This window comes from Littorina saxatilis, linkage group LG5 (assembly GCF_037325665.1).
Source record: "Littorina saxatilis isolate snail1 linkage group LG5, US_GU_Lsax_2.0, whole genome shotgun sequence".
Classification (NCBI taxonomy): Eukaryota; Metazoa; Mollusca; class Gastropoda; order Littorinimorpha; family Littorinidae; genus Littorina; species Littorina saxatilis.
In genome coordinates, this window is record NC_090249.1 from 22,053,375 (window position 1) to 22,063,374 (window position 10,000).

General features: G+C 42.6%; 1 protein-coding gene across 2 annotated transcripts in view; it reads right to left on the minus strand.

Annotated features, from left to right (window-relative positions):
* LOC138966566 (prostaglandin E2 receptor EP2 subtype-like) overlaps nucleotides 1-10,000 on the minus strand; it is a 44,499-nt gene that overhangs the window by 30,909 nt on the left and 3,590 nt on the right. Inside the window, exon 1 of one of the 2 annotated variants that reach the window (XM_070338846.1) lies at nucleotides 3,885-4,334. The exons of the other annotated variant lie outside the window; for it this stretch is intronic. The gene's annotated coding sequence lies outside the window, so the exon portion shown is untranslated. Of the gene's footprint in view, nucleotides 1-3,884; nucleotides 4,335-10,000 lie in introns of those variants that run through there. 2 annotated transcript variants of the gene reach the window in all.

Consider the following 10,000-nt stretch of genomic DNA (forward strand, 5'->3'; position numbering starts at 1 on the left):
TGTGTTAACTGTGTCACAATGAAATGGAAGATAAACAATTCTCGTAAAACAATGCAAGAAGCGAAATTCCCTAGACGTCGTGTTCTCGTTTACAAACGCTTATAGGTTTGTGTACTGTTTATTGTACATTTCTTAATGAGAGATTGATGATGAACAATATTTATTTAAGGGAGAAAACCATTGCAAAACACACCAGGGAACAAGACTCCGTACAGAGATAATTAATGGACTTTTCCTTCTTAACACAATCCTTGCTTTGTGCACTATTTGCCATACATTTCTGGATGGTATGTATGAACTAGACAGATCTATAACAACAGAAACAGGATGTTAGAATCCAGCATTGACCGTTGTCCTGTCTGAAGCATACACACACTGCATAAAGATGTCTATTTCGGGCCGTTACTATACACGACTAACCTTAAACAAGGAAAACATTAAGCGCAGTACAAACTTGCCGGAGCGTTTCCATTCACAAAACTGCGGTTCACCGCAAACGAAAAATTCCTTTACTGTCTTTTGAAAACACTTATCTCAAGCAAAGAGCTAACACTGACTGAAAACCATGACATATTTATCATCAACTTTTCATACCATGTGAACCTTTCCTACGTGAATGAATGCAAACATATCGTGTTTTAGAGCCAGGCAGTTCTGTTCTTCTTCCTTTGAATACCAGATAACACCTTTTGCCAGTCAAAGTTCCTACCTAATTAAGTCTTGGATTTGCGGGGTAAAAACGGTTATACACGTAAAATTCCACTCGTGCAAAAACACGAGTGTACGTGGGAGTCTAAGTCCATGAACGAAGAAGAAGAAGAAGAAGCCTTGGTTTTAACATGTGCCCTGGGCGCTAACGATTTCATCAGTTTGTGTTTGTCGCGCTCGTTCAAAAAATGCTATTAAATAATAGTATTATGATCGTAAGTTTAGGAGCTATAATTATTTATTGAAACCTGCGTAAACATCTGCACTGAACCTTTTATCTTAAGCGCTACGAGATTTTGATCTTTAAAAAAGAATTAATTGGAGGTAAAATAAGGGGATGTTTAGTGCACAAATCATTGGATGGTTCTTTTGGGAGTGTTTTGTTTGTGGTGTGATTAGAACAGCTGACATGAGCTCGCCTCCAGGCATCGTGATATCCGGCAAGTAATAGATATCCTTGTTTTGTGGTTACTGGTATAATTTGTCTTTCTGTGAGCGTAAAGAGAGGTCACATTGTATGGGTGAGATGGCAACAGAAGCCACGAGAAGAGAGGTCACATTGTATGGGTGAGATGGCAACAGAAGCCACGAGAAGAGAGGTCACATTGTATGGGTGAGGTGGCAACAGAAGCCACGAGAAGAGAGGTCACATTGTATGGGTGAGGTGGCAACAGAAGCCACGAGAAGAGAGGTCACATTGTATGGGTGAGATGGCAACAGAAGCCACGAGAAGAGAGGTCACATTGTATGGGTGAGGTGGCAACAGAAGCCACGAGAAGAGAGGTCACATTGTATGGGTGAGGTGGCAACAGAAGCCACGAGAAGAGAGGTCACATTGTATGGGTGAGATGGCAACAGAAGCCACGAGAAGAGAGGTCACATTGTATGGGTGAGGTGGCAACAGAAGCCACGAGAAGAGAGGTCACATTGTATGGGTGAGATGGCAACAGAAGCCACGAGAAGAGAGGTCACATTGTATGGGTGAGGTGGCAACAGAAGCCACGAGAAGAGAGGTCACATTGTATGGGTGAGGTGGCAACAGAAGCCACGAGAAGAGAGGTCACATTGTACGTATGGGTGAGGTGGCAACAGAAGCCACGAGAAGAGAGGTCACATTGTATGGGTGAGATGGCAACAGAAGCCACGAGAAGAGAGGTCACATTGTACGTATGGGTGAGGTGGCAACAGAAGCCACGAGAAGAGAGGTCACATTGTATGGGTGAGGTGGCAACAGAAGCCACGAGAAGAGAGGTCACATTGTATGGGTGAGGTGGCAACAGAAGCCACGAGAAGAGAGGTCACATTGTATGGGTGAGGTGGCAACAGAAGCCACGAGAAGAGAGGTCACATTGTATGGGTGAGATGGCAACAGAAGCCACGAGAAGAGAGGTCACATTGTATGGGTGAGGTGGCAACAGAAGCCACGAGAAGAGAGGTCACATTGTATGGGTGAGGTGGCAACAGAAGCCACGAGAAGAGAGGTCACATTGTATGGGTGAGATGGCAACAGAAGCCACGAGAAGAGAGGTCACATTGTATGGGTGAGGTGGCAACAGAAGCCACGAGAAGAGAGGTCACATTGTATGGGTGAGATGGCAACAGAAGCCACGAGAAGAGAGGTCACATTGTATGGGTGAGGTGGCAACAGAAGCCACGAGAAGAGAGGTCACATTGTATGGGTGAGATGGCAACAGAAGCCACGAGAAGAGAGGTCACATTGTATGGGTGAGGTGGCAACAGAAGCCACGAGAAGAGAGGTCACATTGTATGGGTGAGATGGCAACAGAAGCCACGAGAAGAGAGGTCACATTGTATGGGTGAGATGGCAACAGAAGCCACGAGAAGAGAGGTCACATTGTATGGGTGAGATGGCAACAGAAGCCACGAGAAGAGAGGTCACATTGTACGTATGGGTGAGGTGGCAACAGAAGCCACGAGAAGAGAGGTCACATTGTATGGGTGAGGTGGCAACAGAAGCCACGAGAAGAGAGGTCACATTGTACGTATGGGTGAGGTGGCAACAGAAGCCACGAGAAGAGAGGTCACATTGTATGGGTGAGGTGGCAACAGAAGCCACGAGAAGAGAGGTCACATTGTACGTATGGGTGAGGTGGCAACAGAAGCCACGAGAAGAGAGGTCACATTGTACGTATGGGTGAGGTGGCAACAGAAGCCACGAGAAGAGAGGTCACATTGTATGGGTGAGGTGGCAACAGAAGCCACGAGAAGAGAGGTCACATTGTACGGGTGAGGTGGCAACAGAAGCCACGAGAAGAGAAGCACAACATTAATGTGCAAGTCACTGTAAACACTATACTACTCGTCAAGAAAAACAAGAAAAAAACAAAAACACACACACACACACACACACACACACACACACACACACACACACACACACACACACACACACACACACACACACACACACAACTAGGCACATGCGTTTTAATGTAGATATGTGTCACGAGATTGTTTATGGTTAAAACCAATTATAGTACTGGAAAGACCATTCATTCCCATAGCGTTTGCAAAAAAACCCCAGTTTGATTGTTCATGATGAAGTGTTTTTACAGTTGGACGGAAAACACAGTCACCCCTGATAATCGAATTCACGAAAGTTAAGTTCCACTCGTCAAACTCGAGCAAAAAGTTAGACATAACAGTGACCAAAATCAACACGTGCTTTGACCTCATTTGCAAGAGTCGAACGTAAGGATGTGGTTGTGCACGTTAAAGGCACAGTACTTCTCGAAAAAACAGTTCGGTTAAGATCTAGCCAAGCTTTTACATGAGATAAGACAATCCCTCCACTTGGTCACATACCAAAAATGTTGTTGTCGTTCGCTTTTGTTGTTGTTGTCGTTCGCTATTGAGGTCTAACGAATGACGTCTCACAACGTGCATGGTCGTCCTTGGCGGTTAAGAAAGCCGCCGCGATCATTGCGCAGACGACACTTCTAGACCGCCAATATTTTTTGTGCGCATCACGTGCTCCACATAAATCGGCCGGAAACGAAGCAATTGGGAAACCTGGATACCAAAAATGAACAGCCTGGGTGTTCCATGTGAACAGTGTGATTTTTGTGTGAAATGATTAAAGAATTGATTTTGTAAATGCAAACAGTTGGTTTTTAAGAAGTCAATGTATTAAAAAAAAAAAAAAAAAAACTCACCACGATAAGCAGTCAGGGTATGTATAACGTTCTTTTCTTCTTGTCGATCACACGTCTATTCTGTTAGACCGGACAGCGAGACAGCGTATGTAACGTTCAACCACACACAAGAAATTGTCACACTTTGGTCTCAACGAAACATCATCGGTAAAACATCACTTGTAAAATAGTTCTGGTTTGTCTGATAGAATCCTTTTTTTGTTGTTGGTTGCTCACAAAGAAATCCGTCAGTTGTCAATATAAAAAATTAAAAAAATACTTGCAAACATGCTCACCGGATGTTCTAACAGTTTACACGGTAACACACTTATGCAAGTTTTCCCCGAAAGCCACCCAAAATTCAACAGGATATACACACAGTGAGCCATACATTCATTGTCAAAGCGGATCCAACACAATGACTAGCCTTGGCAAGTAAATGGCTTACAAGAAAAGTTAACCTTGTGCATACCATTATGCACAGCTCCGATACACCTGCGCTGCAGAATATTTGTTCAGCTAATACCTTGACTTTTCCCGACACCCCCATAGGCCCAACATGCCAGGACAAACTTTAAGTGACAAATGACACCCTTTTTAAAGGGGCATTTCCCGACCATTTGTTTGAGTCCATTGGAGACTGATACTTAGCCTTACGAACTATAGCCACCTATTTAGCATTTTCGGACGATTAAACGAGCGCGCGCGCGGTGTGTGTGTGTGTGTGTGTGTGTGTGTGTGTGTGTGTGTGTGTGTGTGTATGTGTCTTTGTATGTGTGTGTGTGTGTGTGTGTGTGTGTGTGTGTATATATATATATATACTAGATGAATACCCGCTTCGCCGGGTACCCGGCTTTGCCGGGAAGAAGTAGAACCGGGTACCCGGCTTCGCGATTGACGCCACACGAAGGAAGGGAGATAAACGCGCAAAACACTGGAGAAGATAAGGAAGAGTTACTGGGAATGGATGTACAGAAAAACCAAAATCGGTTCAGCGCTGCGCGCTGAGAGCACGTGTTGAAAAGTTTCATCGACCAGATTGTGTTTTGGGTCTACCTGAATATGCCCACCAAATTTGAAGCAGATCCATCGAGAACTTTGGTCGTGCATCGCGAAGTGACCGACAGACCGACAGACAGACACAGACAAGCCGTATATAGATATAGATGTGTGTGTATGTGTGTGTGAGTGAGTGTGTGTGTGTGTGTGTGTGTGTGTGTGTGTGTGTTTGTAGTGAGTAGTAGTGAGTAGTAGTGGTAGTAGTAGTAGTAGTAGTAGTAGTAGTAGTAGTAGTAGTAGTAGTAGTTATACTAGTAGTAATAGTTGTTGTTGTTGTTATTGTTGTTGTTCTTGTCGTTTTTTCCCCGACATTTTTGTTTTATTCCAGTAGAAAAAACAAAGCTGTCTAATAATGAATAAACTGAACCGTCTGAACGTAAAACAAAAGAATTGACCATCAATACTTAAAAGTCGCACCGTTATGCGATCGTTATCAGTTCCCTCGTGGTGAGTGTCGCTTTAAACTTAGAGACATAATATTATATAACCACACGACTTGAACACCCAGGACACTCACGTTTTGACTAAATGTTTTAACATCGAGGGGGGAATCGAGACGAGGGTCGTGGTGTATGTGTGTGTGTGTGTGTGTGTGTGTGTGTGTGTGCGTGCGTGCGTGTGTGTAGAGCGATTCAGACCAAACTACTGGACCGATCTTTATGAAATTTTCCATGAGAGTTCCTGGGATTGATATCCCCGAACGTTTTTTTCGTTTTTTTTGATAAATGTCTTTGATGACGTCATATCCGGCTTTTCGTGAAAGTTGAGGCGGCACTGTCACGCTCTCATTTTTCAACCAAATTGGTTGAAATTTTCGTCAAGTAGTCTTCGACGAAGCCCGGACTTCGGTATTGCATTTCAGCTTGGTGGCTTAAAAATTAATTAATGACTTTGGTCATTAAAAATCTGAAAATTGTAAAAAAAAATTTTTTTTTATAAAACGATCCAAATTTACGTTTATCTTATTCTCCATCATTTTCTGATTCCAAAAACATATAAATATGTTATATTTAGATTAAAAACAAGCTCTGAAAATTAAAAATATAAAAATTATTATCAAAATTAAATTGTCGAAATCAATTTAAAAATACTTTCATCTTATTCCCTGTCGGTTCCTGATTCCAAAAACATATAGATATGATATGTTTGGATTAAAAACACGCTCAAGAAGTTAAAACGAAGAGAGGTACAGAAAAGCGTGCTATCCTTCTCAGCGCAACTACTAAACCGCTCTTCTTGTCAATTTCACTGCCTTTGCCATGAGCGGTGGACTGACGATGCTACGAGTATACGGTCTTGCTGAAAAATTGCATTGCGTTCCGTTTCATTCTGTGAGTTCGACAGCTACTTGACTAAATGTTGTATTTTCGCCTTACGCGACTTGTTGTTATCTGTCTGCATCAATTACCCACGGGCAATAAAAGGACAGCCAAAGGGGGATCGCACTCGTTTTCAAGTGCAAATTTTATCTAACAGTACCCCTTCTTGCTTTCAAATGTAGTTTTGCCACAGTAGGCACACAAAAAGAAAGTAGCTATATATTCTTACATGATTCATGTGCAACAGAACTAAAGAATACAGCTGAATGGAAACTTTGGTGATAACAGAGACATGATGTAGCGAAAAGAAACATCATCATTTTTCCTTCATAGTTTGCAGGTCGCAGTGGTAAAATCGTAGTATTGATGCAGTGTGAAAGTCGTTATTTTTGTATATCGCTATTCTGACCTAGACATGGGAGGTCATTCGCAATATATATCATCGAATAGTGTCACATCGCCCTGTTTCAGCCATCAATCCCTAATGCTGCGGAAAAATAACGTTATAGAATTACAGTTACAACAACAACTTTCACGCGGTTGCCGTCAACAAACCCACCAAAAAAGCAAAGAAAAACAAAGCAATTCTACCTACCACTGCTGGCTTACTCTAAAGGTTAAACATAAATTATCATAGTATGCGTGTTTCCCCACGGAGCTGGACATACAACTACATTTTTGGTCCTTGAAACTTCAAACTATGGAAATTCGCGTGTCAGCGCGCGATTCCGTCAAGTCTCTCTTGCATAACCGGCCCAGAACAGAAATATAAACGTTGTCATGTTTTCAGCGTGTCTTTTATCGTGTCTTCGACTCCGCGACATTATAATTGTCACGTAAACATATCGGTCCCTATTAATTGTTACGCTTTTTTCCACTTTGCATCCATATTCTGCAGCCAGGATGTTCAGGCATTCCATTTTCCAGGTCTGACCCCTCTCTCTCCACCAATCCCTCCACCCATTCAATTGTGTGTGTGTGTGTGTGTGTGTGTGTGTGTGTGTGTGTGTGTGTGTGTGCGTGCGTGCATGCGTGCGTGCGTGTGTGCGTACGTGCGTGTATCATTTTTGTCTCTATGTCTGCGGACTGTTTTCCTGTCTGTCTGTCTGTCTGTCTGCCTGCCTGTCTGTCTGTATGCTTGTTTGCCTGTCAGTCTGTCTGTGGGGCTGCCTATGCCTGTGTCTGCGTGTTCGTCCGTCATTGAATGCTTCTCCCCTATCAGCACCAGGAATGGAGCTCTCTTCTCTATGCAAAACGTCCCCACAGCTATTCACAAGCAAGCAAGCAGACAAACCATCAGTCCTCTTTGCCTAATTGCAAATCAGCGTGCGTGAAGATGGACAGATCAATAGCGTGGAAATTGACGTCCAGTCAATCGCTTCTATCATCAAGGTTAAGGTCCCTGCAAGGCTTGCAATGCTCGGCTGACTCCCTATAGCTGCTTCGATTAGCAATCGGCGCTACACTCGACAACGATGAGGTGAGGAGATATTCATTTTATGATGAGCGCGGAAACATTCGAGTGCTTTGAGATTCTTACGTGCATCGCATTATCTGATGTAGAAAATGCAACGGAAAGAGTTTCTGCTTCATACTTACGTAACTGTACTATTTATGTCAAAAAGAAATATACACGGTCGAGATTCTGAAGCTCTTCTTGCGTGGACAAAGTTTGGATCAAATAGAAAATGCGAGTGGTAGAATGCATTCTTGCATAAACTTCAGCTTAAAGAAGGAAAACACAGCGGTAAAGAACATGAGTATTATGCTTGGGAAATATTCAGTTCAGACAGAAACTGCAAGCAATAGAAACTCTGACGTATACCTAAATCTTATGGGGGCTAAGATGCGTTAATATTCTGACACCATTTTTTGTAGGTAAAATTCGAAAACTCAAAGGGAATAAACGCTAATATATTCTTTAAGCTTTTTCCCTTGCTGAAAAATAAATATCATAGCAGTAGAATTATTGACGTCCAGTTAATTGCTAATACAATTTTGGGCCTGTCTGCCAGGATAAACAATGGCCGGCTGACTCTGCATTGCTGGTTCAGACCGCAATGAGTGCTACACTCGAGTGAACCTGTACCCATACAATAGTGGATCGATTAGATAATATTTCTGTGATAAAACTGGACATTTTTAATTTGCGAGGTATACAGATTTTGATACATACTTTAATAATTGTGGGAGCTGTTTGTGTGTGTGTGTGTGTGTACATGTGTGTGTGTGTGTGTGTGCGTGTGTGTGTGTGCGCGCGCGTGTGTGTGTGTGTGTGTGTGTGACAATGTGTGTGTGTGTGTGTGTGTGTGCATATGTGTGTGTGTGTGTGTGTGTGTGTGCATATGTGTGTGTGTGTGTGTGTTCTTTGTCAAGCGACCCACTGAGAAAGATCGCATTAAAATCTCCAGTAACATACTTCGTCGTACAGTCTTTGGACCAGCTCACGTTTCCTTTTTGTTTTGCATATTTCACACTTTTATTTTTTTGGTCTGTTTACTCGCCTTTTTATTTTTCACTGTGTTTTTCCATTTATCTTCATTTTTTCTCACAGTCATTGTCTGCTTTCCACAGCTTATCTTTTGTTTGTGTCTGCATCCTTGTTTTTTAATACGCAGAGCCCCCGAAACATAATAACAGCTAACGGATATATAACAAACCAAACCCAAACAAAGCAGAACAAGAGGAAATAAGACAGAAGGAAACGAAGCTAAACAAAACACAAAACTGAAAACGAAACGAAAAACACATTGATGATACCAGGGCTCTCTCTCTCTCTCTCTCTCTCTCTCTCTCTCTCTCTCTCTCTCTCTCTCTCTCTCTCTCTCTCTCTCTCTCTCTCTCTCTCTCTCTGTGTGTCTGTCTGTATGTCTGTCTCTCTCTCTCTCTGTCTCTCTATCTGTCTCTGTCTCTGTCTCTCTCTGCCTCTCTCTCTCTATGTCTCTCTCTGTCTGTCTGTTCTCTCTTCTGTCTGTCTCTCTCTCTCTCTCTCTCTCTCTCTTGTGTGTTTGTGAGTGTAATACTCATGTTCTTTCCCGGGCGTGCAGCTGTGTTTTTCTTCTCTGTCCCTGTCTCTCTCTCTCCCCCCCCCCTCTCTCTCTCTCTCTCTCTCTCTCTCTCTCTCTCTCTCTCTCTCTCTCTCTCTCTCTCTCTTCATCTATCTCTTGAGTTCTGCGTCTAAACATCTGCCCCCTCAAAGTGCGTGTTCGTGTTTTATCAGTGAATGTCCTAACAATGTTTATAAAGTGTTCCAAGGTTATATGAAGAACATTTCCCACTATTATATACCATTTTAATGGACAATAAAGTTGTTATTGTTATTGTTGTATTTTCAAAGCACCCTTTGTGGAAGACAAGAAGCGACCAGTGTAGCCTTTCAACATAGAGCTGACCGTTCCATCTTTAAACACATTCTCACAGAAAGGCGAACGAACGAAAACGAAGCAGATGTGTGTGCTTACCTTCAGTGTTCAATGGAAATGTTTCACAAAGTTAGCAGCTTGACTACTATGTCAACTACACTCATCCACTCAGACTTGTGTGCACTACAATCATTCAGCAATGCTTGACTGTCTAACTAAATTGTAAATACGTTGCAAAAAGCCTAACATTAAACACACAGAGCTCTTACCATAACAATTACTGGCAGTGACCACGTAGACGTACTCCCAATACTTAATAGTTTGCAGGAAGTGTCACGTTTGTACATAGACAGACAAACGTTTCGTAAAACGTTCTACAAAACGCTTAGAAGAAGTG